The sequence below is a fragment of the Nelumbo lutea genome, chromosome 4 (assembly GCF_056320005.1).
Source record: "Nelumbo lutea isolate HS-2025 chromosome 4, American lotus-T2T, whole genome shotgun sequence".
NCBI lineage: Eukaryota > Viridiplantae > Streptophyta > Magnoliopsida > Proteales > Nelumbonaceae > Nelumbo > Nelumbo lutea.
The window spans coordinates 78,959,533-78,969,967 of NC_142687.1; the positions used below are offsets into that span (position 1 = coordinate 78,959,533).

Genomic DNA, 10,435 nt, shown 5'->3' on the forward strand with positions numbered 1-10,435 from the left:
AGCTTATGGGAATGACAAATAATCTTGGTTAATCGAACCTATCTATATTCATTGCATTGGTTAGGTGGACCAAAAGCCCTAACGATTCCATCCATTGCAGATTGGATTAGTAACCCTTGCTTTTATTTTCTCTTTCTAGTTTTTATTTCTAGTAGTTCTTGCTCAATTCTGAATTTTGATTCTCCAAATAATTAGGGAAGGTTGTGGTTCTAATACTTATTTTGTTAAATCCCCGTGGGAACGATATTTTTTATACTACTTGATAACTAGTGCACTTGCTAGGGTTATATATTTATAGCTATCAAGTTTTTGGCACCGTTGCCGGGGATTTAATCCTGAAATAATATTAGAATTTGTTAATCTTGATTAATTTGGACCTTTTATTTCTGTTTTTTTATTATTATTTTATTTTCCTTTTATTTCCTTTTTTATTATTATTTTATTTTTATTTGTTTGTTTGAATTCTTGTTAGTTTAGAATTACTAGTGCATGACACGCACTAGACAAGAAGGATTAGCTGAATTTGATCCTGAGATTGAAAGGACCCTTCATTTGTTGCAAAGGGCCAACAAAGGAAAAGAAAAAGAAGAGGTTGTCATCTGCGAACCAGCCATAGAGATAGAAGGAGAGATGGCAGAAGGAAATCACACCCTCTTGTATTATGCTTGTCCAAACATTGATGATGCGACATCCAAACATGCAAGCCTACCATCCATGCCAATAATTTTGAAATAAAGCCTGTAATACTTCAAATGATCTAAACTAGTATTCAGTTTAGTGGGTTACCAAGTGATGACCCTAATGCACACATCGTTAACTTGAAATATGTGATACATTTAAACACAATGGAGTTAGTGATGATGCTATTAGGTATAGACTATTTCCTTTTTCATTGCATGATAGAGCTAAAGATTGGCTCAACTCACTCCCTGCAGGAAGTATCACCACTTGGAATGATTTAACCCAAAAATTTTTGGCTAAATATTTCCCACCCTCCAAAACAGCAAAATTAATTAATGATATTACTACTTTTGCTCAATTTGAGAGGGAGTCCCTGTATGAAGCATGGGAAAGATTCAAGAAGATGCTTAGGAGGTGTCCTCACCATGGGATGCCAATTTGGCGACAAATACAAACCTTTTATAATGGTATTACCCCCTCTAATAGATCCATTATTGATGCAGCCATAGGTGGTACAATCATGAGGAAAACTCCAGAGGAAGCATATGACTTAGTGGAGGAGATGGCATCAAACAGCTACCAGTGGAGCAATGATCGAACCAATCAGAGGGGAGTACACCACATTGATTCCTTTGCATCCCTATCTGCACAAATTGCCAACCTAAATAAGAGACTGGATAATTTTTGTATTAAAGCCATTACTACACCATCTAGCATCTCATGCAATTTATGTGGACAAATAGGACATGCCAATTCTGATTGTCAATTAAATAGTCCTTTTATATCCCATGAGAATGCTAATTTTATCTCTCATGCTGGTAGGAAAAATTACAACCCATATTCAAATACATACAACCCAGGGTGGAGGAGTCATCCCAACTTCTCATGGAGCAACAATCAGCAAAAGGCACCCATGGGATTCTAACCATAGCCGCCCCCACAAGAAGAAAAGAGTAATTTGGAAGAGATGATTTCTAAGTTCATCAATGCTACTGAAGCAAGATTCCAAAGCCATGAAGCATCGATTAAGAACTTAAAAGTTCAAATGGGGCAGGTGGTGAGCATGTTATCAGAGAGGAAAGAATGAAGGCTGCCCAGCAACACAGAAAAGAATCCCAGAGAGCATGTGAACGTCATAGCCGTAAGAAGCGGGAAGGCAGTTGGCGAAATCCAAAAAGAAGACAAGAAAGCTGATGTGGCCAATCTGCAAAAGGAGGATGAGGGAAGTACACCTAAACTGAATTTACATGAAATTAAACTCCCAATCCCCTACCCTGGAAGAACTTTGAAAGTAACTTAGATAGACAATTTGAGAAATTTTTAGAAGTTTTCAAAAAAATACACATTAATCTCCCCCTTCTTGATGTATTGTCACAGATGCCGAAATATGCCAAATTCTTGAAGGAGGTAATGTCAAATAAAAGGAAATGGGAGGAATGTGAGATGGTAAATTTGAACGAAGAATGCTCAGCCATTCTCCAAAATAAATTGCCCCCAAAGCTTTAGGATCCAGGGAGTTTTTCTATACTTTGCACCATAGGGAGAACTAAATTTGAAAAAGCTTTATGTGATCTTGGTGCTAGTATAAATTTAATGCCTTACTCTATTTTTAAAAGGCTGGGATTGCATGAACTAACATCTGCCACTATTACCCTACAGTTAGCCGATCGAAGCATTAAATACCCTAAAGGAATAGTGGAAGATGTCTTAGTTAAAGTAGGGAATTTCATCATCCCTGTTGATTTCATTGTGTTAGATATGGAGGAGGATAGATCGATGCCATAAATTTTAGGGAGACCCTTTTTGTACTAGTGATGCTTTAATTGATGTGTGAAAATGTCTACTTACCCTTAGAATCAATGGTGAAGAAGTGGTGTTCAAATTATTTAAAACCATAGAACATCCCAACACAATTGAACATAAAATTTATGCAATCAATAGCATTGATGTTGGTGCAACTGAAATTAACACATCTAAATTAGATGACCCCTTTGAAAGTTACATTATTAATTCATGTAAAAACATGTAGGTCATGGAGGAAGATGTAAAGAAGGCGATGAACTATTTAGAGGATGACCAAGAAGGGTTCAAGCCAAGACAAGGTAATGCTCATTATATTCTTAATGAGAAACCGTTACCCTCTGCTTTGCAAGCCCCTATTCTAGATCTGAACCCGCCCATGATGGATGAAAGGGAAGCACACTGAAAGCTGCAACCAAGAGAGTTAGAGGATCCGATTCATGATAGGGAAGTTTGTTTTTCTTTTTCCTTTTGCTTTTAGGTTATATTTAGGTCATGCTAACAACAAAAAATAAATAAATAAATATATAGTAATAAAAATAATAAAAGTAAAAAATAAATAATAAAAAATAAAAAAAATTATTTTTTCTTTTGTTACTTATGATTATGCTTTTTTTTTCCTTTCTTAAGACCTTAATCATAAATAGTAGGGAAGTCCTCTTAAATCTCTCTCCTTGTTCTTGCTATGCATATTCCATACATTGAGGACAATGTATATCTTAAGTGTGGGGGAGGAGTAAGGGGTTGCTAAAATTTTTTTGAACTCTAGCATGCTTTGATCATCATTTTTTTACCTTTCCTTTTGAAATTTCTGCTCCTTAGAGACTTGTTTTTAAATGATTGCAAATCAAATTGAATCATGTGCTTAGGTAGGATAGACAAGAAAGGATGCAGGCAAATCTAGCTGAAATTTCTGGCTAGGGAAGGCATCTCAGTAGTTTGAATGATCCATGGGCAAGATGCAATACAGAGTTGACCCTTGTGAGCATTTGGTTTCTAATGAACAAATAGGGGTTGATTATTCTAGAACATGTTTTGTTAGGCAAGTTGAGAGCACGTTAATGAGTTCATGTATTGGAATGTGTTATGCAAAAAAAAAAAAAAAAAAAAACTCGTGTGAGATGGAGCATAAAATGCACTCACACCAAGAGAAAAAAGAGTTGGTGTGAGATGGAGCATAAAATGCACTCACACTAAAAGAATAAAAGGGTGAGATGGAGCATAAAATGCACTTATCCCTAGATCCCAAACCCTAATTCACCTTTTGATGCATTGCACTCATGATAAGTTGTGGAGATGTGATACATGAGCAAGCTTATGGTAATAACATTCCTTGTTTCATTCTGAAGAATCATGAGAGGGTATTTTTTGAATTTTGCCACATGTGATTATGAGAACAAAGAGGGCTTACTCTAGCCCTAAATTATTCATGCGAAGAGATGTATGTTTCCCTTGATTGTCGATCTCACTCGGGGACATGAGGATTAGCGATTTAAGATTATTCCTTGACAAGTTAAAAAGGAAAAGAAGTGGACGAATGGGAGGACCATTAATACTGGATCAAGGCATGCAAGAGAACAAATACCTTGTTGAGAGAAATCCAAAATAAATCTTTAGTTAATTTGTTCTTGTTTTAAGTTTGTTTTGAATTTTGTCTTGCCCGAGGACGGGCAAGAGTTTAAGTGTGGGGGATTGGATGAGAGTAGAATTTATTATATTTTTATCCCCAATTATTCTATCTTTTATACTAAATTAGCATCTAATTGGACTCATATTTCTTGTATTTTGGTCCAGGGTATGAAATAAGGCATCAAGAGCAAAAAAAGACAAATCGGATGATTTTTCATAGTTTTGACATTGTTCGGTGATTTGGGCCTAACTCGTGTCTCCGAACTCCGAATGGGCTGATTCAAGATCCAATGGAAAGATAAGAGAAAAAGCCACAACTTTCATGTTTTGGGCTTTCACATATTCGGCTTGCATCGAAGTCAATTCTGGTCCGAGAGAGAATATTAAATAAATTTAGAAAGACCTCAGCTTATGGGAATGACAAATAATCTTGGTTAATCGAACCTATCTATATTCATTGCATTGGTTAGGTGGACCAAAAGCCCTAACGATTCCATCCATTGCAGATTGGATTAGTAATCCTTGCTTTTATTTTCTTTTTCTAGTTTTTATTTCCAGTAGTTCTTGCTCAATTCTGAATTTTGATTGTCCAAAAAATTAGGGAAGACTGTGGCTCTAATACTTATTATGTTAAATCCCTATGGGAACGATATTTTTTATACTATTTGATAACTAGTGCACTTGCTAGGGTTATATATTTATAGCTATCGAAGAACTTGGAGAAGCTTCCTATATACTGGGTCTTCGTCTCTATAGAGATAGATCGAAGCAGATAATTGGATTATCCTAGGCTGCTTACATTGATAAAATTGTCAAAAGATACAGCATGGAGAACTCCAAGAAAGGAAATGTTTCTTTCAGGCATGGAGTCACTCTCTTCAAGAAGATGTCTCCCAAGATGTATAAGGAGATTGAGGGCATGAAAGACATTCCCTATGCCTCAGCCGTAGGGAGCATCATGTATGCCATGCTGCGCACTCACCTTGACATTGCTCAGGTGGTGAGTGTGGTAAGCAGATTCTAGGCCAACCCAAGGCAGGAGCATTGGACTGCTGTGAAGAATATAGTCAAATACCTTCGAAAGACAAAAGAGTTTTGCCTAGTATTTGATGGTAGTTCACTACAAGTTTTAGGGTATGCTGATGCCGATTTCCAGTCAGATCCAGATGATAGAAAGTTTACATCTGGGTATGTTTTCACGATAGGATTGTGTGCTATTTACTGGAAAAGCAACAAATAGGGGTCCATTGCAGATTTCACAACTGAGGCCGAGTACATTGCTGCAAGTGAAGCTACCAAGGAAGCCGTGTGGATGAAGAAATTTGTTCACGAATTGGGACTGATTCTATCCAGCACATCACCCATCCCATTGTTGTGTGAAAACAATGGAGCGATCACCCAGGCTTGATGTACTTTTGACATTTAGTGTAATTAAATAAAGTGCATGTTTGATTTATGTTGTATGGTATGATTCTATGTAAGACCCTAAAACTAGACACTTAATGAGACTCATGTTAGTTTTAAATGTTCACAGCCATTGGATAAGTCTGGGGAGATTTATCCTGCCAAGGTTGATACTGGTGTGCAGCCAAGTGTTGGGATGGCCTGTCTTGGCCACCAAGATAAGACGCAAGGCACATGTAGTATGGGATTACTCGAATCCTTGAACCGGACCAGATTTCCAGTAGTGCCCTGGACCTTGGAGACAGATGGGCAAAATTGGAAAGTTACACCTGACCCCTAGACTCGATTATCATACTTCACTAGGTGTCGGATTGGGTTGTCTTCGATATGCCAATTAGTGAGATCCTTAGCGGGAGAAAAACCTGGGTATGTTGGGACAATCTGAGAGTTCATCTGAGTGGGTGATCATAGTGACAGGAGGTTAAGTGCTTGATCATTATGGGCTGAGAGGTTAAGTGTAAGGCCATTTAGGATAATACCTGATGGGCTAATCTTGCATCTGCCCAGTTCCCGGGTTTTTATAAGATGGATTGCCCTAGGGACCACTTAGTGTAAGTGTTGGGCTTGATAGCTATAAATATATAAATCTAGCAAGTGCACTAGTTATCAAGTAGTATATTAATATCATTCCCACGGGGATTTAACAAAATAAGTATTAGAATCATAGTCTTCCCTAATTATTTGGATAGTCGAAATTTAGATTTAAGGAAACAAGAACTACTGTAAATAAAAACTGGAACAAAGAAAAGTAAAAACAAGGGTGATCACTAATTCAATATGCAAATGATGGAATCGTTAGGACTTTTGGTCCACCTAACCAATGCAATGAATATTGATGGGTCCAATTATCCAAGACTAATTGTTATTTCCATAAGCTGAGGTTTTCACAAATTTATTTAATATTCTCTCTCGAGATATACTAAACCAATGCCCATCAGGTACCCTTCGATCTCTCAAGTAAAGCTCTCAAGATGGGAGTGCATTAAATCCAAGAAAATCATTAAATTCAGATGAATCATGTATATATATCTATATATACCATTCAATTCACACTATGAATTATTCTGTCAATTATGTGAATTCCTTTCTCAATTCATTCACATAACCCAAATCAATTAAGAGGTGGCCAAGCTCTTAATTGCATTAAACACAATAATTCATAGACTATATGGAAATCACAATCTTGGATAAATCAAGAAAATAAAATATATTCAGTAACATGGTTAGGCTTTCCATAGCCCTAGCAAGAAACAAATCAGTTCATGATGGAAGAATTAAAACAAACAAAGGGGAAGAAAGAACTCTTGAATTCGCCCATGGTGTTGAGATCTCCTCTTCTTGAAGTTTCTTGAATTCTTGAACCGTTCTTGAACCCTTCTTGACTGATTTCTCGTTGCTCCTTGATTCAAATCATAAGTTGAATGATTGAATGATTCAGTGATCTAGTGACCCAGTGATCCTAAAGCTGGTCCGCCCCCTCCTTTATATAGATTAAAGGGGAGGGGGTGGTCTCCTACTTCCTCTTGAAGTTTATCTTACAAGAATAGAAAGTCCTATCCTAATTCTAACCTTATCTCTTTATCTCTTGAAATCAATCCCTTTTTCACTCTAAGATTACATCAAGAATTTAGATCTAGAAGGATTCTTCTTATTTTTTGTTCTTGGATTCGTAATAGACCTCCTCTGCGAATTGGGCTTCAGCCAGGCTTTTCTGCGAGTTGGGCTTTAGCTGCAGATTGGGCCTTCCTACAAAATTGCCCCAAATTTGGGCCCGGATTAGACTTCGATGCATGCAGAATCTGTAAAAGCCCAAACATGAAAGTTGTGGCTTTTTATCTTATCTTTCTAGTGGATCTTGAATCAGCCCATTTGGAGTTCAGAGACGCAAGTTAGGCCCAAATTACTAAACGATGTCGAAACTGTGAAAAATCATCCGATTTGTCTTTCTTTGCTCTTGATGCCTTCTTTCATACCCTGGACCAAAATATAAGAGATATGAGTCCAATTAGGTGCTAATTCAGTATAAAAGACATAATAATTGGGGATAAAAATATGATAAATTCTACTCTCATCAGGGCCTATAGGGTCCATGTGATGGGCTCAGGGGTTCACTGGACTTCCCAGTGAATTCGGCAAGGCCTTGTAATAAAGGCTGGGCCGAACCCATGTGGCTGGTGTGTAGATCAATGCTTGGGTCCACGCCAAACAAAGAAGCCCAACTAGGCAGCAGATTAGAAACTAATTGAGCACTGATTACTTAATGGGCCAAAAGCCCATTTCGAACTGGACTGATATGATCATCCACTTATGGGGCGGATCTGAGATTAAGGTTAGCAAAAGGATTGGGCCTTAAACCTAATACACTCCAGGAGACCAAATTCGAATCAGATTTGAATATGGTAATCTCCTGATAAGATCATGAGTAAGCTAACCTAATCTATAGATAGGATTAAGATCATCCCTTATCCAGATGCTGATTTGGATTGGGATAACTCCTAATAGGATTAGGAGATTTCTTAATCAAGAAAAAAGGGGAGAAATCCAGAAGAGAATTAACAGAATTCGAACCTAGGGTTTTGAGCAAGAAAATCTTCCTCCGAATTGAGATAGGATCTCATACACTCTAGAGAGAAGAGAAGCAGCATTCGCCATCTTTATCTCAGGAGTTCTCCTCCAGCTGCCGCCATTCTCTGAAAAGTTTTGATCTTTGAGAAAAGAAATCAAGAAATCAGTTCTTGATATCAGTTTTGCAGAAGGAACTGAAAAGATTTGATGCCCAATGTTTCCAAAGGATTCTTGTGAAGGATTTAGTGTGTAGGACGCACTCTGCTGGTACCGTTCTACAGATTGTTGTGTCATCTTTAGCAAGAGCGGTTATTGGTGTCTTCTTTGGGCATGAACACCAACTTTGGGAGATACTACTTCTTTGGATCAAGTATAATTCCTCCCTTGTCTTTTGGTTCAGATCTAGTTTGGTTATGGTTCAAGTAGGATCATTGAATATTGTATTCTAAATTTAGGAAATATGATTCCCAGTTGGAAGAAGGTAAAAATTTTTGAAATTTGCCCACCCATTCCTCAACCTTTTTGGCATCCATATGATGGATCCTACCATTCTTTCACATCACACCCTAGCCATTCCATACTTGGGAGGTAGACCTCATAGGCAAGATGCATCCCCCTTCCAGAGGGTACTGCTACATCATAGTGGCCACGGATTATTTCATCAAATGGATAGAAACCATACCCCTGTGAAGAATCTACGTAGAAAACATAGCCAACTTCCTAAGGCAGAATGTGGTCCATAGATTCAGAGTCCCAATGAAAATCATAATAGACAACAGCCTACCCATCAAAAATCAAGAAGCTTGTGACCTTTTAGGGCAATACGACACGAGACTTGGGACATTAATAACATATTACCCACAAGGCAATGGACAAGCAGAAGCCACAAACAAAACCCTACTAAGGATGTTCAGTAAAACAGTGGTCTATAATCAAAAGGGTTGGATAGAAAATTTGTTAGAAACCCTCTGTGCTTAACGCACCACTATTAGGAAGAGCACACAGGCGACGCCCTACTCATTGGTATATGGCTAGGAGGTAGTACTACCAGTAGAAATATGGGTTGTATCCACCCGAGTTGCCTTTGTGATGGGTAAGAAAGTCAGACCAGAAGACATGGACCACTTACTCGTAGACAAGCTCGAAGTCATAGATGAAGTTAGAAACTTGGCCCTATAGAGGCAGACCAAATATAAACAAGCCCTACCCACAAACTTCAACAAACTTTTGAGACCCAAAAACTTCAAAGAAGGAGACAAGGTACTCAAAATGGCAATAATTGTTAGGCAAGGCAAGTCTGCAAGAAAATTCGCCCCAACATGGGAAAGGCCGTATGTTATAAAAGAAGCCCACGCTTTGGGCTATTATGTATTGAAGACTGTAGATACAAAAGAAGAGGATGAAACAATCAATGGCTATTGCTTGAAACCTTACTTTGAGTAATTCTATACTTTTGCAACTCCATCACTGCATGTACTTATTTTATGAGTAAATGAAAAGTGTTTTAATGTCTCTGCTTTCTTATTAAAGTCTACTTTTGAATAATTGTGACCAATTAGTACAAGTATCAACAACTCACATTTTTGGATAAAGTTTCTTTTATAATTCTGGTTGCGATAAACTCGGTATGCATCCCAATGGTTTGAATGTTGTAATCTATGTACTAACTTTCAGATATGCTTTCCATATTTGCTTACACCTCTTGGCAACCCTAGGATTACACTCATTCCCTGGCAACCCCAGGAAGGCCCTAGAAATCCCAGGCGCAATTTCATTACCTAGAAACCTCAATAAGGCCCTGGCAACCCATGTTGCGATTTCATTCTTTAGCAACCACAAGAAGGCCCTAGCAACCCTAGGCATGATTTCATTCCCTAGCAACCCCAGGCTTAATTTCAATCCCTGGCAACCCCAGGCACGATTTCATTCCCTGGAAACCCCAGGCACAATTTCATTCCTCGGCAACCCCAAGCGCGATTTTATTCCCTGGTAACCCTAGGAAGGCCCTGGCAACCCCAAACGCGATTTCATTCCCTAGCAACCCTAGGGGGGATTTCATTACCTGGCAATCCCAAGCATGATTTCATACCCTGGCAACCCCAGGAACGATCCTAATCCTTGGAAACCCCAACAAGGCCCTCCCTGGCAACCCCAAGCGTGATTTCATTCCCTGGCAACCCCAAGCGTGATTTCATTCCCTGGCAACCCCAGGCGTGATCTCATCCCCCGGCAACCCTGGGAAGGCCCTAGCAACTCCGGGCATGATTTCATTCCCTAGCAACCCTAGGAAGGCCCT

The 10,435-nt window shown here is 38.5% G+C and overlaps 1 non-coding gene across 1 annotated transcript; it reads right to left on the bottom strand.

Moving 5' to 3' along the window:
* Positions 1-1,006: 1,006 nt before the first annotated feature.
* LOC148861221 (small nucleolar RNA R71) lies at positions 1,007-1,113 on the bottom strand. The gene has a single exon (XR_016095290.1). It is a non-coding gene; the product is annotated as a small nucleolar RNA R71 (small nucleolar RNA).
* Between the last annotated feature and the right edge of the window lie 9,322 nt (positions 1,114-10,435).